This window comes from Patagioenas fasciata, chromosome 2 (assembly GCF_037038585.1).
Source record: "Patagioenas fasciata isolate bPatFas1 chromosome 2, bPatFas1.hap1, whole genome shotgun sequence".
Lineage (NCBI taxonomy): Eukaryota > Metazoa > Chordata > Aves > Columbiformes > Columbidae > Patagioenas > Patagioenas fasciata.
The window spans coordinates 101016237-101040530 of record NC_092521.1 but is presented as its reverse complement, the minus strand read 5'-3'; the positions used below and the strand labels follow the sequence as shown (position 1 = coordinate 101040530).

Here is a 24294-nt window from a genome sequence, read left to right as displayed (position 1 = left end):
TCTGCCCCCCTTCCTCGACAGGTCCCATCCCTGGGCAGAGCAGTCAGAATGTCCTTGGCTCTCAGACCAGAGCAATTACAAGCATTAGTTCTGTGCTGGGGTGTTAGCTCTTGTTCTCAAACTAATTCCAAATAATGAGCGTGCGAGCTGTGAAAAAGAAAGGTTTCTAACTGCCTGAAGAAAATCAGTTTGCTTTCGGTGAAAACAGCACAATTTCTTTCAGGTATGGAGCCCTCAGGGCTCTGTCAGGGCTTGCTTTTCTCCTCTGCCTTCTTTTCCCTTCCCTTCCCCCTTCCCTCTCCCTTCCTTCACTCTTCCCTAAAAACCACTTCCCAGGACACAAAACGCAATGGATACAAGTGTTTCTATTTTATTCTGGTTGATTTTATTTTTTAATGTACTTCCTTTGATGTTATTTGATGTCATTTCTGTTTCTCACTCTGTTTCAGAGCCAGTGCTCACAATCCTTAACGCAAGCCCACGTGTAGCCAGGAGCAGGCTGCTGCGTTCTTCACTTTAGCTTGAACAAACAGCCCTTGCAGGCTGGCAAAGGCAAGTCCCAGAGCTGCAGAGAGCAGCAGCAGGAACAGAGGCCAAGCTTTCCCTGGTTCCTGAAGAGGGAGAACCTTGAGAATGAGGCGCGGGACTGACCACGCACAAAAGAAGAGGTATGTGGTACTGTGGGATCTTTTCCAAAGCATCACATGTAGCGATGACAAGCAGGTGTTTTGCCTTCCACAGCTTGTTTTGCTGCTGTGCTTCTTGGGCAGGGATGCACGAGAAGCGCTCTGGTCCCGGCCAGGCGCTGGTGTTGCCCGCAGGGAGAGGTGCCGAGTGGCAGCTGCGGATGTTGCTTCCTGTTCCTGACAGGACACCAGTGGCTGTTCCAAAGCACTGGGTCCCCATGCAACACCTCTGCATCCTGTTCCCTACATCTGCCTTCTTTGTCTGTAACTTGTTTGGGTTTTACCTGTTTCTTTCTACCTTGTTTGTTTTTTTGTTTTGGTGGTGGTGGTGTTTGTTGTTTCTCTTGTTGCTGTTGTTCTGGTTTTGTTGGGGTTTTTTAAGTTTGTTTAGTTTGGTTGGTGTAGGTCAGTTTCTATGAGTTGGTTTTGGTAGGCTTTTTGAGACTGGTTGTTCGAAGGTGGTTGTTTGACGCTGTATTACGTTGTTGGTAGGTTGTGTGTTCGTAGGTCACTGAAGGCTGGTTGTTTTAGGTTAAGGTTTGTTAAGTTTGGTTTAGGTTGGCGGTCTTAGCTGCTTGTTTCAGGTTTGATGGTTTAGCTTGGTTTGGGTTGGTTAGTTTAGGTGGGCGGGTTCAGGTTGTTTGATGTGATGCTCTTAGCGCTGCTCTGTGTGGTTTAGCTTAGGAGGTTTCTTTTTCTCGGTTTTGCTGGGTTCTTTGGTTGGTGCTGTTTTCTGAGGATTCTTTAGCACTGGCTGTGTTAGTTTGGTTTAGGTTTCTGGTTTTAGTAGCTCGGTTCAGTTTGTTGCGGTCGTTTGAGGTTGGTTTGAGGCAGGTTCTTTGAGGGTGGTTGTGAGAGGCTGGTCGTTGAAGGCTGGTGGGTTCAGGTTGCTTGATGCAGGTGATTTTTGGTTGAAGTTGTCTTCCGTTGGTTGTTGTAGGTGGTGTATCTGAAGCTGTTTTCATTGAGGCTGTTTTCTGTAGTTTGGTTGAGGTTTGTTTAGATGATTTTAAGTTGGGGGTGGGTTGGTTATTTGAGGTTGTTTCTTTTCAGTAAGCAGCTTAGGTGGGTTGGTGGGTGTCTGTGTTTTTAGGTAGGTTGGTTTAGGCAGGTTTGGTTTACATTGTTTAGGTCGCTTGAAGGGTTTCTGTTAAGGTTGGTTCAGGTTGTTTGGTTTAGGTTGGTTTAGTTATTTCCTGGTAGGTTGTTTAGGGCAGTGTTATGCACGGTGCATGTTTTGCAGATGGGTTCCTTCAGGCTGGGGTGGCTTAGATTGGTTGTTGAGGGTGCTTTAGGTGGTTTGGTTAGATGTACATTGTGTTTAGTTGGTTTTCGGTTGTGTCTGGATGCTTTGGATGTGAGTGCAATCTCGCTGGGACATGTGTCCCCCCACTAATCACCAGGCTCGATTGGGCTGTTTCTGCTGTCTCGGCAGACGTCCCCTTCCTCCTTCCCTGCTCCACGTGTTTCCCTACCTTGCTCAAAGAGGACGACGTTCCCGGCTAGAGGCGAACCATAGCTAGGTCAAGGGTATACGGTAGCTGCGCTGTGCTTGAGGACCTCCAAACAAGCTCAGGGTCCGTTAGGAGGAGAACCTGGGGTAGTCAGGCTTCCAAGACTGCAGGCACATCCAAGTGAGACACTGCCTGGGGTAGGGTGGCTGGTGGTTGGGTTTTTGTTGTTGAGGTTTTTTAGGGTTTTTTAGCTTTGTTGTTGAAGTTGAGTTGATCTAGATTGGTTTTTAGCTTGGTCGTTGTAGGCTGGTTTCAGTGGTTCTATTTAGCTTTGGGTTGTTTGCTTTAGGTCATTTTGGTCAGGTTATGTCATTTGGTTTCGTATTTTTGAGGTTGGTTTAGATCGGTCGCTTTAGGTGGTTTTATCCTTTATTAGATTGGTTTTAAGTTGTTTGAGATTGTTTAATGGTTATTTTAGGTTAAGATTGGTTGGTTTCAGTTTGTTTAGCTTGTTTGGTTCTAGGTTGCTTAAGGTTGGTTGAGAAATGCCGGTTTATGTAGTTTTAGATTGTTTTAGGTAGGATTTTTTTAGATCATTTGGTTTAGATAGGTTTGTTTTAGGATTGTTTAGGTTGGTTTATTTTGTTTGGTTTAGGTAATTTGTTGTAGATTGTTTAAGGTTCTGTTTAGGTTGTTGGTGGCTGATTGAAGTTTTTTAAGGCAGATTGGTTTAGCTTCTTTAAGGTTGGTTTAGGTGAGCTGTTCTATGCTGGTTTGGGCAGGCTGTTCTAGCTAAGTTTAGGGCCAGCTCGTGGAGCAGCAGGCACCCAGCCCAAATGGCCCAAAGAAGCCGTGGCAAGGGGCCGTGCTCAGCGCTGCAGAGGAAGGCAAAAAACCCCCGGAGACGCTTGCCGTCCCACCTGGGGGAAAAAAAAAGCCTTCCTCCCCCCAGCTGCAGGGCACGAGAGGCCATCTTCCTGGTGCTTGAGCAGCAGGCAGGATCCGAGCCAAAAGGGCCCAGAGGAGCACTGCAAAGTGGTCATGCTCAATGCTGCAGAGGAAGGCAAAAAACCCCCGGGGACCAGTGCCGATCTGCCCCGGGGGAAAAAATTCCTTCCTGACCCCAGTGCTGGCGATCGGCTGTTCCCTGAGCATGTGAGCCAGACCTGGCTCCTTGTCCCACAGGCTGCTCACGCCTCCCAGGACCTGCCCCAGCCCTATCCTATCCTATCCTATCCTATCCTATCCTATCCTATCCTATCCTATCCTATCCTATCCTATCCTATCCTATCCTATCCTCCCTTGAGCTGGAGTCATCTCCTGGACTCCCGAGAGTGCTCAAATGCCCCTGACCTGATGGACCTTGGCGGGGACTAGAATGCAATATATCTGTGATCACCGTTTATTTTTTATATATTTCATAACTATAGAATTTACATATTTGTGAACTGTTCAGAAAAAATCATTTTAGTAACAAGAGAGTAGTAAATAGGCCATAGGCAAATTTCTTTAAAAAAATGAAGAAAATTCTGTTTCTTCGTAGAAATATTATGTGGAATCACTATCTAGAAGCATATTTTGCTCAGTTTCTTTTGAGAAGGGTATTATTTTCTACAATGCCCAAGAGATTTAACAACACACACACACATGCAATTTTAGTAAGTAACTCAATCGAACAGTTTAAGCACTCTTCTGTTTCTTCCTCTTGAATGTTTTACAAAAATCTTCCCATAGGACTCAGATCTCTTCTGACTTTAGGCATGTAAAAGCTGACATTTTTTTTCAACTTCTTTAGGAAGATGCAGACACTCCTTGGACGCAATTTATCTCACTTGTTCTCATACTGATCTCAGGACATCCTGTAGCTGGGCAAAAATTCACATTTCTAAACCTGCTTATGTACACAGCAAATGTGAAATTTAACTGGACACACATATTACCTTCCTCATTTCGGGGAGGTCAAAAGGAGGTTCTTAGGGACACGGTTTAGTGCTAGAGTTAGGTTATGGTTGGACTCGATGATCCTGAGGTTTTCTTACAACTGAAATGATTCTATGATTCCATTTTAACAACCCTTCAAATAAAGATTAATTACATATAAGGTACAGCTCTTCTCCATTGCATTCAGTACATCACTTCTGCTGCTGTTTTCAGTCTTTTCCACAAGATGCTGGGGAGGACAACCAGATGTATTCATTTCCTCTGTAATCACTGTTGCTTTGACATTCACCCAAGACCTCTTGCACCAGGATACCACCCTCTGATTACAGGACACATTACTGTTATATCTCCACCTGGACCATAAATACTCTCCAAGAACACTGCATGTCACTCCATGCTGTTTAGTTCCTGTGCCAGGGTTTGCGATGCAAAACACCAACAACCATAACCAATATAAACATTTTGGCTTTGAAAGACTTTCAGTTTAAGAAAAACTCCACCCCACAACAGAGAGTGCCCTACAACCAAAGCTCCAATACAACCTGCCCCCTTAAGCCACTCTCTCATTCTTCTGCTGGTATATATTGAATTTTATTCCACAAGCTGATTCCTGTATAGCCCCTCCAACTAATCTGGGCAGACAACTTCATTAATCTTTACACAGCAGCCTGCTCAGTAACTGTCAAGTTGGAATACTGTTGGTCTTTGGAAAAGTCAGCTACTACTCAAAGGTCCCTAACAACCTGGATCACCTCTCTGAAAAGGAAGAGGGAATTTCCGCAGCATCTCGATGTATTGCTGTTGAATGTTAATTTACTTTGTGGCCTGAAAGGCATCTGGAAGCAGAATATGATTACTGAGAGGAGAGACCCTAATGCATTATATCCATCACTATTTGTTGCTGTGGTTACAGTTATTAAAGACCATAATAAGACACATTATACCAGATTAGAGGAAAAAAGAAACTAATGATCGCCCTATCATTTTCCTATCTTCTTCCACAAAAGAGTTCAGACTGGTTTGAAAATTAGTGTTATTAGACCTGACTTCAAAGGCAAGAAGCATTTTATCACTCAGCATTGTTATCAGTGATAGAGCATAGAAATAGTACAGCAAAGCTCAATGGGGAATAAAAAATAATTTCTGAAGAAAAAGAGTAGGGGCACTTTCATTCAATTCAAAACTTAGTTATTCCTATGCATAGAGTACCAGGTACGCACTGGCCAAAACCAACCTCAAATCTCTTATAGCTGCTATTTGATGGGGAAGCAACATCAGGGGCTCAGAAGTCCTATTGTCAAGCAACAACAAGAAGAAAGTGGTTGACTGAAGAAAAACCTCTAGCATTTTGTATTCCCTAAAACATAATTCGTTTTTCCAGGTCGTGACTGAGATGTGGCCTCTCCTCCCATACTCAGGCCCTCTAAAAAAATGTCTCATACAGCAAGGGTCTTCTACAATTTCTCTTTATTTCTGTGTGCCGGGATAGGACAAAATGAATTACAGGCTCATTCACTGTCAAGTTTGCATGTCTTCTTTCGCAGCTAACATTTACTTCAATCTTCTATATACATAGCTGTTTGACATAATTGTTCAGAGGTTTATTTTTCAGCCTGCCTAATACTCTTTCTGATGTCTCAGTGATATATAGAATATAATTCCGCATTTAAGATTTGAAGCACTCATAAAACTGTGTTACTGATTAAAGTCTGCCAAGAAAGGCAGTTAAGGTAACATTTTGAACAAGATTCATCTTAGACTTTTATAGAAGACGGTAGCAACAACAGAAAAGCATGCAAGATTGGAGTGAAAAAGTGAGCCTTGAATAAAGGATACTGCTAAGATTTAGCAATAACCTTAAAGATTCCGTACAGCAGGAGAAAATAACCAGAGCATATAATGACCTGCCACACCCTCACCGCCTGCCAGACACTATAGGAAGGAAAAGCAATCTCAGAAGACCCTGCTAATGGCTCTCCAGCCCTTCATACAGTCAATGCAACACAAAAATACAGAAAACAGGAGGTCCCCTGTACAAATATTTGTTCATAGGCATCCTCCTTTTTTGTGCTCTGCTGCTAGCCTCAGTATCTGTGGCAGGATGCAACCCCTCCCCCCCACTCTCTCCCCCCCCTCCTTCAATATGGAAGGAGTAGGCACATCTCCATCTCTATTACTTGAGGGTAACAGCTTCTTTTGTTGGCGCCTAGCTATTGATTATCGAAAATTGAATAATAACACCGCACCACTAACAGCTGCTGTCCCAATCATAGCCTCGGTGGTGACTGTAATACAAGCAGCAACTCACCCATGGATGGCTGCTTTAGATGTTAAAGATATGTTCTTCATGATTCCCCTAAGGGAAGAAGACAAGGCACAATTTGCTTTTGCCTGGGAAGGGAAGCAATACACTTTTAATCAGCTTACTCAGGGGTACAAACACTCTCCTACTATTGCCCACAATGCCCTTGCTGCACTCATTGACACTGTACAGGTACCGTCAGGCATTTGCATATATCAATATATAGACGACATCTTAGTGGGCGGAGACAATAAGGAACAGGTGGGGCAAGTAGCAGAAACTCTTTGGAATTTATTAACACAGAACGGATTAGATATTCCACCGTCCAAGTGCCAGGGTCCCAGCCAGGAAGTTAAATTCCTAGGGGCTTGGTGGATAGGGGGAGCCATAGCAGTGCCTGATGATGTTCTGGCTACCATAGACAAGGGGCACACCCCAAACAGCAAAGCAGACTTGCAATGCCTGTTGGGTACATTAGGGTACTGGAGAAAACATATCCCAGGATTCTCAGTGATTGCCCGTCCCCTATATGACCTACTCCGAAAAAACAAGAAATGGAATTGGACTCTACAACATACAGAGGCCCTTAATGTTCTAAAAGATGAACTTAAAGCCTATCAGAAATTTGGCCCACTACATCCACAAGACCCATTAAGAGTGGAATGGGGGTTTGCAGAACATGCCTCCTATTGCGCTATATTCCAAAGGGGGCCAATAGGGCCAGCTAGACCTTTGTTGTTCTCTTCCACCGCATTTAAGGGAGCTGAACAACGATATTCAGAGTGGGAAAAGGGGCTTCTCTCACTTACCCGAGCAGTTAAGGAGGCAGAGAAACTGTGTACATCACAGAAAGTTATTGTACAAGGCCCTTTCCCTCTGTTGAATTCAATCCTTAAAGGGTTACCCCGCCGAGGGGGTGGCACAGAAAGCAACGGTACGAAAATGGTACGCCTATTTAGAGGGAGTTAGCCAATTGTTACTACTAAAGGAGGGTTCTGTAAAAGTTTCAAAACTTCAACAACCTGTGAACACTGATCAGGTCCTGTTGAGCCTGCCTTATAAACCCTCTCCAATAAAAGAAGCACCTAAGCTAACTCAGGACTCAGACATACAAGGAGTCTGTTTCACTGATGCATCAGCCCATCGGGTAGGGACAAACTGGCAGTACAAGGCAGCAGCATTGGAGATTGCTACTGGAAAAAGAATAACAGAGGAGGGGGAAGGTAGTGCTCAAGTAGGAGAACTGCGTGCTCTCTTATTAGCAGCAGAAGGAGGAGCCTTCACGATTTACACTGATTCCTGTGCAACCTATAAGGGTACCACTGAATGGATATGCCAATGGGAATCCAACCAGTGGGAAGTAAATTGCACCAGAGTGTGGAGAGCTGAAGATTGGCAAAGACTATTAGAGATAGGCAGGTCACGACCTTTGAGTGTGGGCTGGGTAGAAGGACATGCAAAGGATGGAACCCCCGCTGCCAAATGGAATCAACAAGCTGACTTTCTAGCCCAGATCAGGCTAGCTGAAAGCATACCAGAGGAGTGGGCACGGTTAGCTGAATGGTTACACCTTAAGCGAGGCCATTCTGGAAAAGCAGATCTTTATTACGAATGCCGATCTCGGGGTTGGCCAGTGTCCGTGGGAACATGCAAAGCAATTCTTACAGCCTGTCCACAATGTCGGATCAGACTTAAAGCTGATCACCCAAATCATGCCCCGGTCCTACATATCAGGCAGGGCAAGACTCTCTGGAGCATGTGGCAAGTTGACTATGTCGGGCCATTGAGACCCTCTAATGGAAAGAAATACATCCTGGTGGGGGTAGAGGTAGTATCAGGATTATCAATGACCACTGCTGTTTCATACACCATACTATCCCCAAGCCAATGGGATCGTGGAACGAACCAATGGTTTGATTAAGAAATATGCAGATGTATCATGACACAACTGGGACAAGCGATTAGCACAAGCTGTCTTCCTTGTCAATAACCGCTGGGGAAGCTATGGAAGCCCCAAAATCAGGGCGTTCTGTCCTGAAAAGCCATTGACAGGCAGCAACTTGACAACCAACACAGAGGAAGAACAGCCCCCAAAAATACAAGTGGGCCAGCCTGTCATGATGAAATTACCGTCTGTTGGTATTGTGCCCATGACTCTAGCAAAACCCAGAGGGTTATATGCGTGGGAAGCCCTTGATGAGAATGGGAAAACCCACCGTATTAGTGCTCGGTGGATAGTTCCAGACTGCCAACCCTGAAAGCCCGGTTCCTCCCCCGGGACTGAGGTCTGTTCTTGTGTTTTCTTGCAGGGCGAAGGAAGATGACGGGGTGGAAGAGGATCCAGATGCCTTGGAAACAACACCAACAATGACGGGGTGGAAAAGGATCCAGCTAACACCAGCAAGCCATTCAGAAGGAAGGCAGTCACAGGAATGGAAACACTAACGAACTGTGACTGATGCTGGGACTCAATAATTACCTTGGGCGATTGTTGATTGTTGTAATTACTTCAATTCTATTGTTGATTGTTATTAATAACTGTTTTGCAGGGGTAAGTCAACATATGAGATATGGTAATTGTTTTGCAGGGGTAAGTCAACATATGTTATATGGTGATCCACAGTGGACATTAAGGCTCACCGGCAGAAGTGTCCCCTTTTCTCTTTGGAGGCAAGAGATGACTGCACCACCACTCCAAAGGTATCAGACCATGACTGTAGTCACGGGGTGGATTGTGGCAGGATGCACCCCCCCACACCTCTCTCCCCCCGCCTCCATCAATATGGAAGGAGTAGGCACATCTCCCTCTCTATTACTTGAGGCTAACAGCTTCTTTTGTTTGGCCCCAGAGCACCCTGGCCAGGGCCATTAGGAGAAGGGAGTGCCGAGGTGCCAGTGAGCCGCTGGGCACCTGTGACCAGTGTGGGGGATGTTTGGAGGCTTCAGGGGCACCCCACAGCCAGTGTGGGGGTGCAGAGAAGCTTCTAGAATGCCTACAGTCAGGTCTGATCTGCCAATATAAAACGGGACTCTCGTCGAGACTGGGCCCATTGTCGTGGGTGTCTCAGAGCACGAGCTTAGCCACTGCTGCCAGGAGCCACAGCCCCCCACCACTTCCCGGGACTGAGACTCCGCTTGCCTTGCCGCCACGTGTGTAAGTAAATTAACCCTCGCAGGATTGCGAGTACATATATATTCCGTGCACATTTGCACGTGTACTTTCCGTGCACATTTGCACGTGTAACTTTCCGTGCACATTTGAACGGGTACTTTAAATAATTTCCTCGCACAATCGCGAGTGTATTTTCCTCCTGTGCTTCCACATAAGCACGTGTAGTATTCCGTGCACATTTGCACGTTTAAGTAAATTAACCCTCGCGGGATTGCGAGTACATATATATATATTCCGTGCATATTTGCACGTGTACTTTCCGTACTCACTATGAGTACGTATATCTCTTTAAGAATAATCTCACACCATGTTCAGGCAAGTGTGTATTCATCCTGGACTCAGGGCCGGCTCCGGCATTGTTCTGGTTTAAGCCACGTGCATGCATACTGTGGACCTCCTGTTGTATTAGTTGCTGCCCCTTAATAATTTTCCTCAACTGATATCCGAACCTGTATTTAAGTCAATTTTGGAGTGCTAAAACCCTGTTTCTCACCGGTTTAATAAAAGTTGTTTTGGACCCTATTGTCCCTTAAGGTAACCTCGGGGTGCCTCCGTGACAGCGTCAATCTACAAATGCTTTCTGAAGTATATGTCTATAGGGATACATACCTGTTTGCAATATCCCCAGTGAAAATATCTGAGCTATTCCTGACTTGGCTGAAGTCAGGACCTGAGCCAGCTGATCAGGAGCCTCAGGTGCTCACTATGTCTGAGGATCATTCTCTGATGTGGCTGTAACAAAAGATTTCCTCTCCTCCCAGGTGGAGCAAGAAATCACCAGCACTTTCCCAGGAAAGAAAAGCCACAGCAGGTGGCAGGAGGAGGACCTATCCAGCAACTAGGGTGCATCTGCTTGGGCAAGTGCACTACATCCAGGCAAACAGACACATCCACATGCAGAAGGAACCCTCTGGTGAGGCAAGCTCCCCACTGCAAGCCACTCCTGATGTCAGGGTGCTACAGAGGAATTTCATAGAATCATTTGATTGGAAAAGTGCTTTAAGATTGAGTTCTACCTACAACCTAGCATTGCCAAGTCCACCTCTAAACTGTGTGCCTAAGAACCTCATCTTTTAAACACGTCCAGGAATGGTGACTCAACCACTTCCCTGGGCAGCCTGTTCCAATGCTTCACAGCTCTTTCATTGAAGAAGTTTTACCCTAATATCCTATATAAACATCCCCTGGTGCAACTTGAGGCCATTTCCTCTCGTCCCATCACTTGCTACTTGGGAGAAGAGACCAACACCCTCCATGCTACAACCTCCTTTCAGATAGTTGCAGACAGCAATAAGGTCTCCCCTCAGCCTCCTTTTCTCATTCACATCTCTCAGAGATTCTGCTTGCAGCTGCCTTAAACTGAAGCAGATGCCAAAGACACCTATACTATGTTTTCCAGATTTATTTATAACTATGCAGTCTAGAGGTTTCAGTTTCCATTCAAACAGAAAAAGGAGATTCTGTTTCTCAAGCCCCCTGATAGAAAACAGTTTCCAGGTTTGAAAAGCGCTCGAGTGTTTATAAGTAATATTTGGGATCAAAATCTTAACCCTGCATTCCCAAAACACTCTGGTGAGCTGCCACAGCAGTGAGAAATGGGGTACGTTGTCAGACAGCTGGGTAACACCATGTTGCTCTCCATCTGTGACGCCCAGTGCCACACTGCAGAAGCAGAACAGGCTCACCTCACTGTTTCCTAGAGAACTTCCAAAGCCACCTTGGTCCAGAAACCAGCAGTTTCTCTACACCACATCTCACTCCCTGTGATCTGAACAGTGTTTGTAGGCACACTTACTAATGTGAGCATCCAATCCCTAACATTCTGTGATTCTGTGTGTGTGTGAATAAGTGGAGATCAAGTTTGACTCTGGTCCTGAGCTAAGCACAGTTGCCACTCAATGGAAATAAGAGATAGAAAAGGCCACAGCTTGGGTGCAAGGACAGGGAAAGTGGGGAGAGGTGCTTCTTCAGGAGCTCCTTCAGGAACTTCAAAGAGTAAAGGAAGTATTTTTTTTTTAATTATGCCTTGTTTCTACTGGCAGATATTATTTATCTACAGGGCTCTAGGGAAGTGACATTAATAAATCCACCCCCTACTGAGAAGTTATCACCATACAGAGAAAATGAAGGACTTTGGTGGGGGGCAGGGAAATAAATCTTACACTTTCTTTGTTTCTTTTTCCTATGACACCTCTGTAACAGAGGCTGGCAGCATACTGTGTGCTGTACCCATCCAGCAGCACTAACCTGTCCTTTCCTGGCAACCTCTGTACATATCCCAGCGGCTAACAGTCCCGAGGGCAACAAAAAGAGCAATGCAATTAAGCATCATTTGCTGCTTGGGCGTTCTTTTGAAGAGAGTGAGTGTTTTCTTTGAGTCATTGACACTAAACATTTGGTACATTTTATTTTTGAACATAGCTCAGTGAAACAAAAGAAACTGCTGAAGCAGAAAAAATAAAATCACATGCACATTACTTCCACAGTGCTACTAATTGTTTCCAAATGACAAGTCAAAACATCTCTGATTTTTTTGTTAGGAGATTAATTTGGACAGCTGGAAAAGTTACTCCAACCCTTTAGATACTACCCCTGCAATCTGAGTGCAAGATCATTTTATCCACGTAAATCTTATTTGCATACACAAACAATGTTAATGTTGCTTCAGTCAGTATTTGTCCTTCTCCAGATCACCACAAGATGGGGATTTCTGTTTGTTGGTAATGCAGCACTCATCATACTTGAGGAGAGATGTGTCAGGCTAAACACTTTAGACCCTTGTCCAAATCAGAACCCACGTAGCAAGGTGGGCAGGTTGGCGGACATTGCAGTAGTACAACATAATCCTGCTGGTAGTCCTGCCAGAATGATTGATTACTAATACTTTCAAAAAACCCACAAACAGGTGTTGTATTTTAAGTCCTTAAAGACTGTAACTCAGTGCTTCTGTTGTTTCTGTGGTAACAAAATAGTATTCATAATATAATTTAATGGCTAAGCAACAGCAGCACTCCAGCTAGTGTGCTAGCCATGTGCTCATTAGCTAGAAATCATGATGTACCAAAAGCTCATTTGAATTGGGGCAATCATTTAAAAAATATTATTCTAGCTTCAAGTCACAACACATTATTAATGATCCAGTTGCAGGACTACATCTGATGGTGAAGATTTTCTTATTCCTCATTAGAAAAAAGGTGATCAATCCCATCGGTTTTATAACACTGTATCAGATCTGGCTGGGACAGAGTGAATTTTCTTCATAGCACTTTGTATGGTGCTGTGTTTTAGATTAGTGACCAAAACAAGGTTGATAACACGTTTTAGCTGTGGCTGAAAGCGCTTGCACAGCATTGGGGGCCTCTGTTTCTCACTCTGCCCCCGCTCAGTGAATAGTTTGGGGGCGTTGCAAGAGGTTAGGAGGGGACATGACCAGACAGGTAACCCAAACTGATCGAAGAGATATTCTGTACCATATAACATCACACTCAGCAATAAAAAGGGAGGGGAGGGGATTTTAGGGGGATTAGCTATCTTTTGGTCACGAACTGGCTGAGCAACAGTCTACTTGTGGGAGGTGGTGAGTGATTGCCTTTGCATGACTTTTGCTTGCTTTGTCTCTTCCTCCACTTACCTTTTGCTTATTAAACGATTTAAATCTTGATGTACAAGTTTCCTTGCTTTTACTCTTCCTTTCTCCCCCCATCCCATTGGGGGTCAGAGAAAGCAAACAAGCAGCTGTGTGGTGCTTCACTGCCTTCCAGGGTTAAACCACAACAAAGATGAAAAGCTAACTGAGTCAGAAAAGGTTAAACAGTGTGACTCATAAAAATTTTTGCCAACATACTCATAACACACACCCACCTCACCCCAACACACACACAGCTGTGTTTTCGGGTTTGGCATTTAGGCAGAAACCCCAATTCACACAATACCCCATGAGAAAGATCCTTGTCTGGATTTTGAGAAGACCCCCAAAGGCCTCCTCTAGTCATGGCAGGGCTGACAGCAGCTCAGCTGGATCTAGATCCTCAATATTAGAGATACAAGAAACAGTACAATGCAGTACAAGTGCAGTCAGGCAAAACACTGGATGCAGAAAACGTTTCTGCCAGTGCCATTCTGAAGATGCAATACTCACGTAGGAGAGCCTGTATGTAGGTGCAAAGGACTCCAAAATGCCCATTCTCCTTGAGCACAGAATCTAGAGTCATCTGTTCATGCCCACAGTCACTACTCAGGGCCCCACCAAGTTTTAGGACAGCCCAAACATTGCCAATTACTTCAGGTCCCTGTATGGGCAGTTTGCAGAGTTCCTGCTCTGTATGCATGTCTGCAATACCATAAATCATTTTTGATGAATAGGACCATTTCTCAGTCAGCAATAAGCTGCATGGAAAAAGGCATACGTGAACATTTAGAGGAGTCACTTAGGGTTTGTTCTGTTTTAATGTGCCAAGCTTAACACCTAACAGGACATTTCACACTCTGCTCCAAGTAGACATGGAGAAGCCAAGTCCCATCTGCCGTAGAGCAACTGCTGACTCAGCTCTACTGCAAACAGAGCCCAACTCTCACTTGCATTGATCACAGTTCCAAAAGTGCAAGAGCCAGAAACTCAAGTAAATAAAGTCAGGATTCCGCTTTGGGATCCACATTTGAATATATAGATGCCCCGATTGCTTCTATACGGTGAAAACTGTAGCCTGTTTCCACATACTTAAATGGTTTAGATGAAGTGCTGATGGCTTGCATTATAACATCTTTCCAAATTAATGTCATAATACAGATGTAGACATACAGTCATAATCTACAAGAAGATACATGCTATTGCTTCTCCTTCCCTCTTATATGTAATTTAAACCAAAAAGAAACTGGTTTTAACGTGGACTTAGCCTTTCAGAACAAACTTGCCAAGTGCTGTTGACAGTCTTCCACTTCCTTTGGACCTCATTTGCCTAGAATTAGATGTTTTCTTTGTTAGGACACCACTTTGTAAAGAATTGATAAAATTGCTAATTTCTGAATTGTTTTCTCTTAGCTCCTTACAGTCAAGAGAATCATAAACAATTAATACATCTGTTGGCTCAACGGCAAGTCTTCAGTCAGAATACTGCAAATTCACCTTTGCTCTGTCACCACTACCACATCCCCCCAAAAATCTATTTATGTGCTCACAAATGTGAAAGAAAACATTTTAAAAAACCCTACACAGGTCAAGGTGATGTGTACAAGCTTAGTATGCTGCCAAATTCACTTGTTTGGTACACAAAAACTACCGAGCTTGCTGGGTAGACTTAATGTTTTGAGAGGCAATTATCTTGCTTTAACTTCACCGGAACCTTAATAAGTGCCTGTTTTTTATGGTCTGAAGTGAAAGTTAGTCCTCAGTCCATGACTTTGGCAGCAGGTATCCATCTAACACTCCATAGGCATCAGGCTCAAAACACTGACCCCGCTGAATTTATGAGGTAAAGTCCTGACAGTTTCAATTAAGCCTGAATCCCACCCCAACACAGCTCAGAGCCATCATGTGGGCTCCAGCAGACAAGCAACATTTATCACCTCCAGCTCTTCTGTTTTGCTGGAGATTAACACCAGGAGAAAAAGAGGCAACAAGAGCAATAGTGCAACAATTTTTTCAGCTACCCCAGGTTCACAAGGCTATTTTACTGGGCTGTGCTATGGAGCCTCAAAGCTGCAGGAGCTGAGAAGGAGGCACTTGTTTGCTGCTGTTGCTGTGATGAAGACCTCCAGCAGAAGGGAGACAAGAGCTACAGCCAGTGACACCTTCCACCATGGCTGCCTAATCCAACAGACTCCTGAGAGGCAGGTGCCTTTCAAGATGGAAGAGAAGGCAGCACCCACCAAGACACTAAAACTGAAAGAGAAATACTTAAAGGCTGTATATGCTTGGATCTATCAAAATCAAGATGGTCAGGATAGGGAAAAAAGAAAAAAAAAACAAAAGACAATGCCATAAGATCAATTCTACCTTTTTTTTTGTTTCTTTTCAGGAGCCCTGGTCTGCACAAAAACACTACTTCGAGGTTGTGTTCCACCTGACCAAAATAAAAACCCTCTTGTTGACTTTAATCAAGCTCCAGTGCTCTTTTGCCTTCTGAAAAAGAAAAGGCAAGAAAAACAAACAAATAAGAAAAAAAAGCCCGAAACCAACAACAACAACAACAACAACAAACACAGGAAAAAAACAACAACAAAAAACCAACCAACCAAACAACAAAAAACAAACCACAAACAAAAAGCTAAATCATGGTGGACACACTTTGGCTTTGTTTGAATGTTAAAGTCTACAGATAGCTGCACACAGACACCATAAACCTACCACAGAATCTGACACCACTGGCAGATGTTGTACAAAACGGCCCCAGAAAAGGAAGGGGCAGGGATTATCAGGGAAATCGGTTTTGCATGGAAATGGACATTTATAATTTACCTCCTGATACACACAAGCTTCCTCTAGAGAGACTGGAGTTTAGCCTGTGAGTGCTGGTTGATCTCTGTCAGTATTTCTTTTGGGAATACTGAGAAAATGGAAAAATTATTCTCTTCTTGAAAAGCTGCTCATGGACATGAGAAATTTTCAGTGCAAATCTAACTTTATTTTCCAGTTCCCTAAAGGCATTTTGTTCTGAAGTTTTTGCCATCAACTTTAAAACCATACTTCAAATACAGTCAATAAAATTAGATTAAAACAGAAGATTTTAGTCTGTTGTGATAACAGACTGCACACCTGCAAATCAAGATCGAAGAACTCTCACTAGGACTAATATAGAAAACTGAAGCAGTGCCATACATCAGATTTACTTTTCATCTTGCACTAGCAATGCTTACATTTTCAGAATTTTGTCTTGAATTTAAATTCACTTCATCAAAGCAGGATGCTAACCTATAGACGGAGTTTTACCATGAACACTAATAAGGAAGCATTTGAGAAGGGCGAGTGTTTAAGCCCCTCATACAAGTGTACATATATATGTCTAAGGCACAAGAGACTGCTAGGCTCTGCAGGTGATAGTTTTGTACAGTCCACAATTTGTAAATGAGAGAAATATCTGCTAGTTTGAGGGGAAAAAAAATCATTTAATTACTGTCATTAAGGATAAAATTCAGTTTCTCTTCTGGCCAGCTCAATGCTGATGCAATGATCTGGTCCTCAAGGAATCAAAAGAGTCTTATGGTGGCAAGCAAGAAAATTTCACCCTCCCACAGAGGCAACAGGAGCCAGATTCTCACCTCTGTTCCAGGATAACATTACAAAATACTACTAATGAGGAATTCCTGTTTTATAGAGCCATAGCATGTCCAACAGCACAACGGTGGTCAGCCTTCAAGGCTACATCTACAGGGTCAGATGGAACAGGGCCACAAACAGGTGTCTGATCCTGAGGTCAAACAGCACAGGCTGGCCTGTCTGATCTACTATAGGACCCAGTGGCCCCAAAGGACACCTGTGAAGAGATCCAAACCCGGGTCGGTCTGGTGAGAACAGTCCCTCGTGTGCCACCACCCCACCACATCCAGACACTCACACAAACCAGCAGCACACGAGGGAACGACTCAGGAGAATGAGAGAGCAGCATTCAAGCTCATTCATTTAGCAGCAGAAGTATAGTCTGAGAGTACCTGTGGGCTTTACACAAGAAAGTACAGCACTGAGCAAGCCCTGAATGGTGAATTAGATACCACACATTGATGTTGCTGTGGCTGTAGAGGTCACACGTCAAAAATAAAGCCTCCAAATGGGATGGATCCCATGGCCTTTGCAAAATGAGCATCCCCAGTAGTTTTGATTCTCCTCTAGTTAAACGGAACAGCCCAAAAGAGGTATCAGAAACCAAGATCTTATATGAAGGGTAAACAAGAACAACACATGATGAAATATGCAATTGTATCCAGGAATCAGGAAAAGCCTAGGAGGGAAGCAAATAGAGGAAGGACTCAGCTTTATGTTGTATTAGCAAGGATAGAAAATCTGCAGTTGTTTGTCACACTGTATGTATTCACACTTACAGTTAATAATAACTATCAGGTTCCCTTCAAGACCTGCTGCAATAAAATGAGTGCTTAATTATAGCTCAGAACAATAATCTTTAGTCATGCTTCACTTTTTAAAAATCCCAGTGTCAGACTTTTTGTGTAATTATGCCCTCGATAAGCAAATGTGCGTCACAAGAGTTGCCAGCCAGCTACAAAAAAAGCAGGTTTCTCTCCATGGCAGCAAGACCAGCATCCAACAGGCTTTTCTCACCTGCAAGAAACTAGTTTGAAAACAGATCGCAAAACTGAAACAAAACAGGACAGGCCATATTTACTCTGGAAGCAGACCTAAATTTCCACTTAGAAAAATGCAGAGGTACAAACATTGTTTTTATGATTACACTAGACAGACACAGTCTATGGACCTGCCTGCTCTCAAAATCTTTGTCAGAATTAGGCTACATTTCCTGTTGCAGGAACTCAATGTACATTAGCTTGGAGCTGCTGCAGCTTGGATTGCTATACACTATGTATTAAACCAGCCAGGTCTTTTTATGATCCTTGGGCATGGAGAGGAAGCACTTGAGTATCAACAAACCATGAACGGAACTCTGTGCACAGGTAATGAACCAAATGCTATTTGCACATTTAATAGAGTGAAACACTCTTGTATTTGTTGTTTTGGCTCACTACCAGAAAAAATAATATACAACCATCACAATTACATTGGCATGGATTTTGTTATTAATTTCCTCTAGGCTCTTTAATTATAGAAATAAATTCAAACATGTAATTATACTTTGATGCCTGCAAACCTTGCCAATGGAGACCTGAGTCAGCGTTGTGGTATTGCACAGAACAACTAAAAAAAACTCAGGAAAAAGGTAAATAATACACAAAATATGCAATTAAAGCATCTGCCACCCTCACAGCTCAACCTTAATTCCACACCGCCATACGCTGAAAATAGTCACTGGGAGTGCCTGTGTAGCATCTCCAAGCTTGAATTCACCACCAAGAAAAAAAAAGTCTTTTATTTTATGAAATAAGGCATTGGAATTATTGCCCATGAACATTCAATAGACATCCATCATTGCCTGTTTCTGCTCAGTGCTTAGCAAGAACCTCAAGAGCATTTCCACTGCAGGCCAGGGGCACCAAGCCACCCGTGTGCAGATCTGCCATAATGTCCCAAATTCTGTGGCAGGCCCTATGCAGCATTTTAATAAGACAAGGGAGAACTCGTTTCTGTACCTGTCTACCACAAATCTTGGCCAAGTTACCTAAGTCCTGGGGCCAAGGACACGCACTTCTGCTACAGTCCAGCTGCAGATGGTAGCTCCTTGAGGCATAGTATCTCATCCCCTTTAAGCTAGGTGCTATACTTCGATCTCCTCATCCATCAAACAGGCATAATGACTTCTACTTTCCTTGGAAAGTCTTCCAAGATCTAGTTATTGCTTAAAACTAGCATATATGCTTTTATATAGACCACAGGAAAATGAATTTCATTGCTTAAAACACTGCTTGGGACCAAAGCAAGGTCACAACTGCAGCACAGGACCACATGGCAGGCAGGTAAACCTGCTGTGCCAGGTTGTGTCACCCAGCATAGACCACCTTCCCCTCCACCCCATCCTGCCCCCATGGCAAGCAGTTTCCAAGAACCGTGTCTAGAGAATAGGAGAGAAAGAAAAAGATGCCATGAAACATGGAAATAGCATCCTGAACTACTGTTGGGACGTGGGAATAATCTCTTCTGGCAATATCTGGTCATCCCAACTGAAGACACATCTATGCCACGTGGCCTAAGCCAAGCAGCACACATGGTGTGAGACCACGTCCTGTTCTGATTGCCAGCCCGCACCCAATTGGATACAGCTGTATTTGGGTAGCATAGCACCCAGCGTAATCAGTCCAGCCTAAGATAATGAACCAAGCATGCTTGGTTCTGGAGTTGTTACTGCACACAGAGCCAGCTCAAGCCTCAAAAGGCAGACTTCCCTTAAACAATATTTATCCACATGCTCCAAACTATCCAAGCAAGGTGATGCCAAGACTTTTAATAGGATTCATAATGCAGCTATTTTCAGATCTTAGTGCTAAGCTAGAGATCTGCATTTTCCAAAACATTATTTAAAAAAAGAAGAGATGACCTGGGACTGTGAAGCCTGGAGAAGAGAAGGCTCAGGAGGATCTCATTTTTGTATATAAATACCTGAATGGAGGGTGCAAAGATGACAGAGCCAGGCACTTTTCAGTGGTGCCCAGGGGCAGGGCAAGGGGCACACACTGAAACACAGGATGTTCCCTTGGAACATCAGGAAACACTTTTTCACTGTGAGGGTGATCAAGTGCTGGCACAGGTTGCCCCAGGAGGCTGTGGAGTCTCCATCCTTGGAGACATTCAAAAGCCGTCTGGACCATCTTGGTGACCCTGCCTGAGCAGGTGAACTGGACAGGATGACCACCAGAGGTGTCTTCTAACCTCAAACACTCTATTATTCTGAACAATACCTGGACAGGTACAATCCCCATACCTGGGGTACAAGAAACAACGGCACACAGGTTTGTCCAGTTGCTGTTAAAGGCAGTACTTGGGCTGCCTGTGGTGTTCAGAGTTGTGCCCTAGAGTGGTTTGTGTATGGCGACTGCTAAATTATGAGGCCTGTCCAGAAGGTCTGCAAAGGATGAGGACCAGCCCAGAGGTCTTTAGAAGACCTGAAAATCCCTGGACTATGATTTCCACCTCTTCTACTGGAAGGCATTCAGTGTTTCTTCTTTTATCCCCAGTCTTCACTACTAGGAAAATAAGTACAATGACAAAAATTTTAAGTATCAGGGGATTTTTAAATGAGACACTGGGAAGAACTGGAAGAATTTCATATTTAAACACAAAACTTATCTATTTAAATTCTGCCTTTTAGACCACGTGCTTTCTCAAACTCTGATTCTAACCACAACCTTTTCTACCATCAAGAAAAAATGCAAGCTTCCTGCTAAGCACTGTTATCTCATCTATAAGCTTGTCAAATATGCTGTTATACATAAATGATGAATCTAACAAACTACTGTCAGTGTGCACTTTCTATGCTCAAAAGGGTAATAAAGTCTTGTACTGCTGTGTTGATTATTCCATTAGCTGAAATATCAGGAGTCTGAGCTTTGGACCAGAAGGCTGTGGGCACACCAACCATTGACTAAATGGTATGTTTTCTGAAAATCCCTTATTAGCACTTTGGCAACATGCCCCTGCTATTCTGAGAGCCAGATATCACCACCTTGAAATAATGTCAGCCATTTAGCTTTTCACAGCAATACCTCAGCCACAAGCAAAAACACCTTCAGATCAAATCAATATTATACTGGATTCACTCTTTTTCAGCTAGTTAAGATGCACTGGATTCTGATCTTTCATATTTCATAGCTGTAATGACATTACTAGCCAGTAATTAGCAAGTTTTATCAGCACTGCATGCTCTTACCCTGAAACAGTCCCCAAGAGCTCAATTTAGAGACATATATCTCATTTGTTTAACACAAATTTAGCCTCCTAAATTATTCCTTTTTTCCATAAAGAGCCAGCACTTGAGCCCTGAGGCACCATCTGTAATTAATATAGATGTATTTTTTTAACTATTTTTGTATGTATACATAGCCAGAAGTTAGACACTTTCTGTAGATTTGCATTCATTATATAATAAGATACAGTCCTGAATGTCTTAGAAACTGGTCATGAATGAAGATGGCAGAGAAGTAGACAAAAACAGAAAACAAGAAATAAAATCCATGGAAAGAACATAGCATGTAAAGAATGGCAAAATGCTTTCCGTTAACAGAGGAAGGGCTTCAAAGTTCTCAACTCAAAGAATGCTCTTTCCCTACAAGTCAAATTAAAACCTCCAGGTATTTTTGATGATCTTAGGAAATTGTTTTGTATTCTTACACTTGCAGCTGAAATCCCCCAGAAGTCAAAGTACCCTGCCACCTCCAACACATCTCTCCTCTCCCCTCTCGTTTTCTCTGTGTTATTGGATGTAAATCACTCCTTGGGCCGGTGGAGATAACAATGCAGCTAACAAATAGGGTCACAGAGCCCAGTGGATTAAAAAATTATGTTTAAACTATTTCCTACCTACTTATAGTTGGCCTTTAGGCCCTTAAGGACTTTGAAGTGATGCCCGTTGTTCTAATGTACATATGCACAACTTTAGCATAATAATGTGTCCCACAGATTAGATGAAATGTTTTATGGATTAAAAAACATATATTGGAAAAAGTATCCAAAACTAATATATCACATTTCAACCTGAGACTAACCACAGATAAACAGACTCCCCAGAACACTAGCGTTTCTACATAGCCTGTTTCATTAATCTGGCAGAAAGCTCTGTCATTGATCCAGTCCCACACTGCAGAAACAACAGGAGACTAACCAGAACATCACAAGCAACTGTGCTCTCCAACTGGAAGGACTGGGGCTGTTTGGCACCTGGGCAGAGAAACAAAGCAGCTCACCAAGTCCTCTCACCCTTCATCCTCATCACAAATAACATGTTGGGTTCTCATCGTTTTAAGGAGAAGATGGGGGGTGTAACATTGGTGGTTGGACATGAAAGAGCAATTTAATATCTGAGGGCTCTACAAAGGATGGTTAGGTTGCCAGGAGACAACATGGGATGTTTGTTTGCATGCTGGTCACGGAAAAGAGCAGTCCTGCCTCAGGAGGTCTTTTCAGGTCCTTCAGTTGAGCACTGGGAAAGGGCTTGGAAGGTATCAGAGAACCCAGTGACTGGAGTTTGGGTTAACAGAAACAGCAGGGAAATCAGTGGGGAAAGGCTGGAGGTCAGGCAGTCACTGATAATGAGATTCAAGTCAGTTTCTGCAGTTAAAAAATTCCTGTGCTTGAAAAGAGAAAAAATAAAATAATTAATTCATAAGTTTTTAGCACTAATTAATAAACGAGGCCCTGACTCTTTTCCTGCACTTCTCTCATGTGATCAGAAGTGGCTGGTAACTCGTATGATATGGACAGACTGGTGCACTCTATGAACCTTTTTCCTCTACTGTCTGAGGCCTTTTGATCAGAACATCATTAGAGATAAATTCAGGTTTTATTAATTTATGCCTTCGGCCTCATTCCTATACCATACTCTAAACAGATACAGTCCCCCTGCAATCACAGCATTATAATGCAATCACATGATATGCAAATGTTGCATTATCCTACTGTGACTTAAAGACTAGGCCTTAAGATCAATAAAGCCATTGGAAGCCACTTTGCAAACTGCAATTGGAATGTTTTGCTCTTAGGTGGATGAAAATTCATCCTGAAATGCCATGGGTACCAGCATGTGGCTTTTCAATTTTATAAACATTTAATATTCTGTGATAGAAAATGTTTGAAAGCAGAAAGGCCACGTGCTGGTACTTGTAGCATTTCTGGATGAATGGTGTCAGGCCCTTTCCTGGACATAAGTGATGGGCACTGAGCGAAACAGCAGATTGCATTTGCCGCCGTCCCTGTATTCATGCCCACCAGAGCTCAGGAAACTGCCAGGTGAGTCCTTGAAGGAACGGTGTCTCCAACAGCTCCCACAAGAGCACTGCACCTCTGCCCCACTGGTGATTCAAGCCCAGACTAAGTCTGAGCCTCTTAAGTTGGATGCAAGCAAAACCCAGTCAAGTCAAATAGTTCCTGACTGTCTTCTGGTCTCCTCCACTGAAACTGGATCACAGAATCACAGAATCACAGAATGTTAGGGATTGGAAGGGACCTCGAAAGATCATCTAGTCTAATCCCACTGCCGGAGCAGGAACACCTAGATGAGGTTACACAGGAAGGTGTCCAGGCAGGTCTTGAATGCCTTCAGAGTTGGAGACTCCACAGATCAATCTCAAAACCCATTATTGTGTTTAATTGTTTAATTTTGCTGTCAGTGCAAGGCATCAGTCCTAAATTTAATTACACAGGTTACAACGTAAGCAAGGAAATCTCTTGCCTACTAAATTTGACACTGCTCAGCTAATAAATATGTATGTTCCTGGCATAAACAATAATACCTTAAAATATACTACAAATGAGTGTAACAAAAGAAATGGCAATATCATTGCTCAGAATAACCATCTTGAGAAATATTTAGATCTTGAATGTGTGGCTAAGCAACACCAAACTCTCTGTGAACTTAAATATTCATTTGGAAATATCAGCAGCAGACCACTGCCTCGAGGCTTAGCACTCAACTGAAATGACTGCAATACTTGTCATGCACTTTAGCAAGATTTTAAAGTATTTGAAGTCTACAAGCTATGAACCACTCAGAGGAGGAAAAAAAAGTGCTGCATGCTCTAAAATCTATTTTAATGCCAAATTAATTCCTTCCACTCAAATTCCAGGTAAATGGCATCCTGACCCTGCTGTAAAGAAGAAAAATAGGTTGCATATTCTGCTGTATGTTCTCTTTTCTCCTGTACAGTGAAGTGTTAGAAGGCATAATCAGATAAATCCTAATGGCAAATCATTAGTGTCAACCACTATCATTCCATCTCTTTCAAGGGACGATGACACTTCAGAATCTGGCCATATTCTACTGATTTTTTGACAAATTTGGATGTTGGTATTAAAAGGTTGATCAGACATCAAGTGCCTTGCACTGAAGACATAACTGCAGGGTTTGAAGTGAAAACACCAATGAGTTAGTAACATGAAAAATTTATGGGTCATAAAAACAGTTGCTCCAA

At 43.2% G+C, this 24294-nt stretch overlaps 1 long non-coding RNA gene across 1 annotated transcript in view; it reads left to right on the top strand.

Annotated features, from left to right (window-relative positions):
* The window catches only part of LOC139827229 (uncharacterized), a 227958-nt gene extending 207264 nt beyond the window's left edge, over window positions 1–20694 (top strand). Inside the window, exon 2 of the long non-coding RNA XR_011737641.1 lies at window positions 15570–20694. This is a non-coding gene — a long non-coding RNA (uncharacterized lncRNA). The remainder of the gene's footprint in view (window positions 1–15569) is intronic.
* Window positions 20695–24294: the final 3600 nt, after the last annotated feature.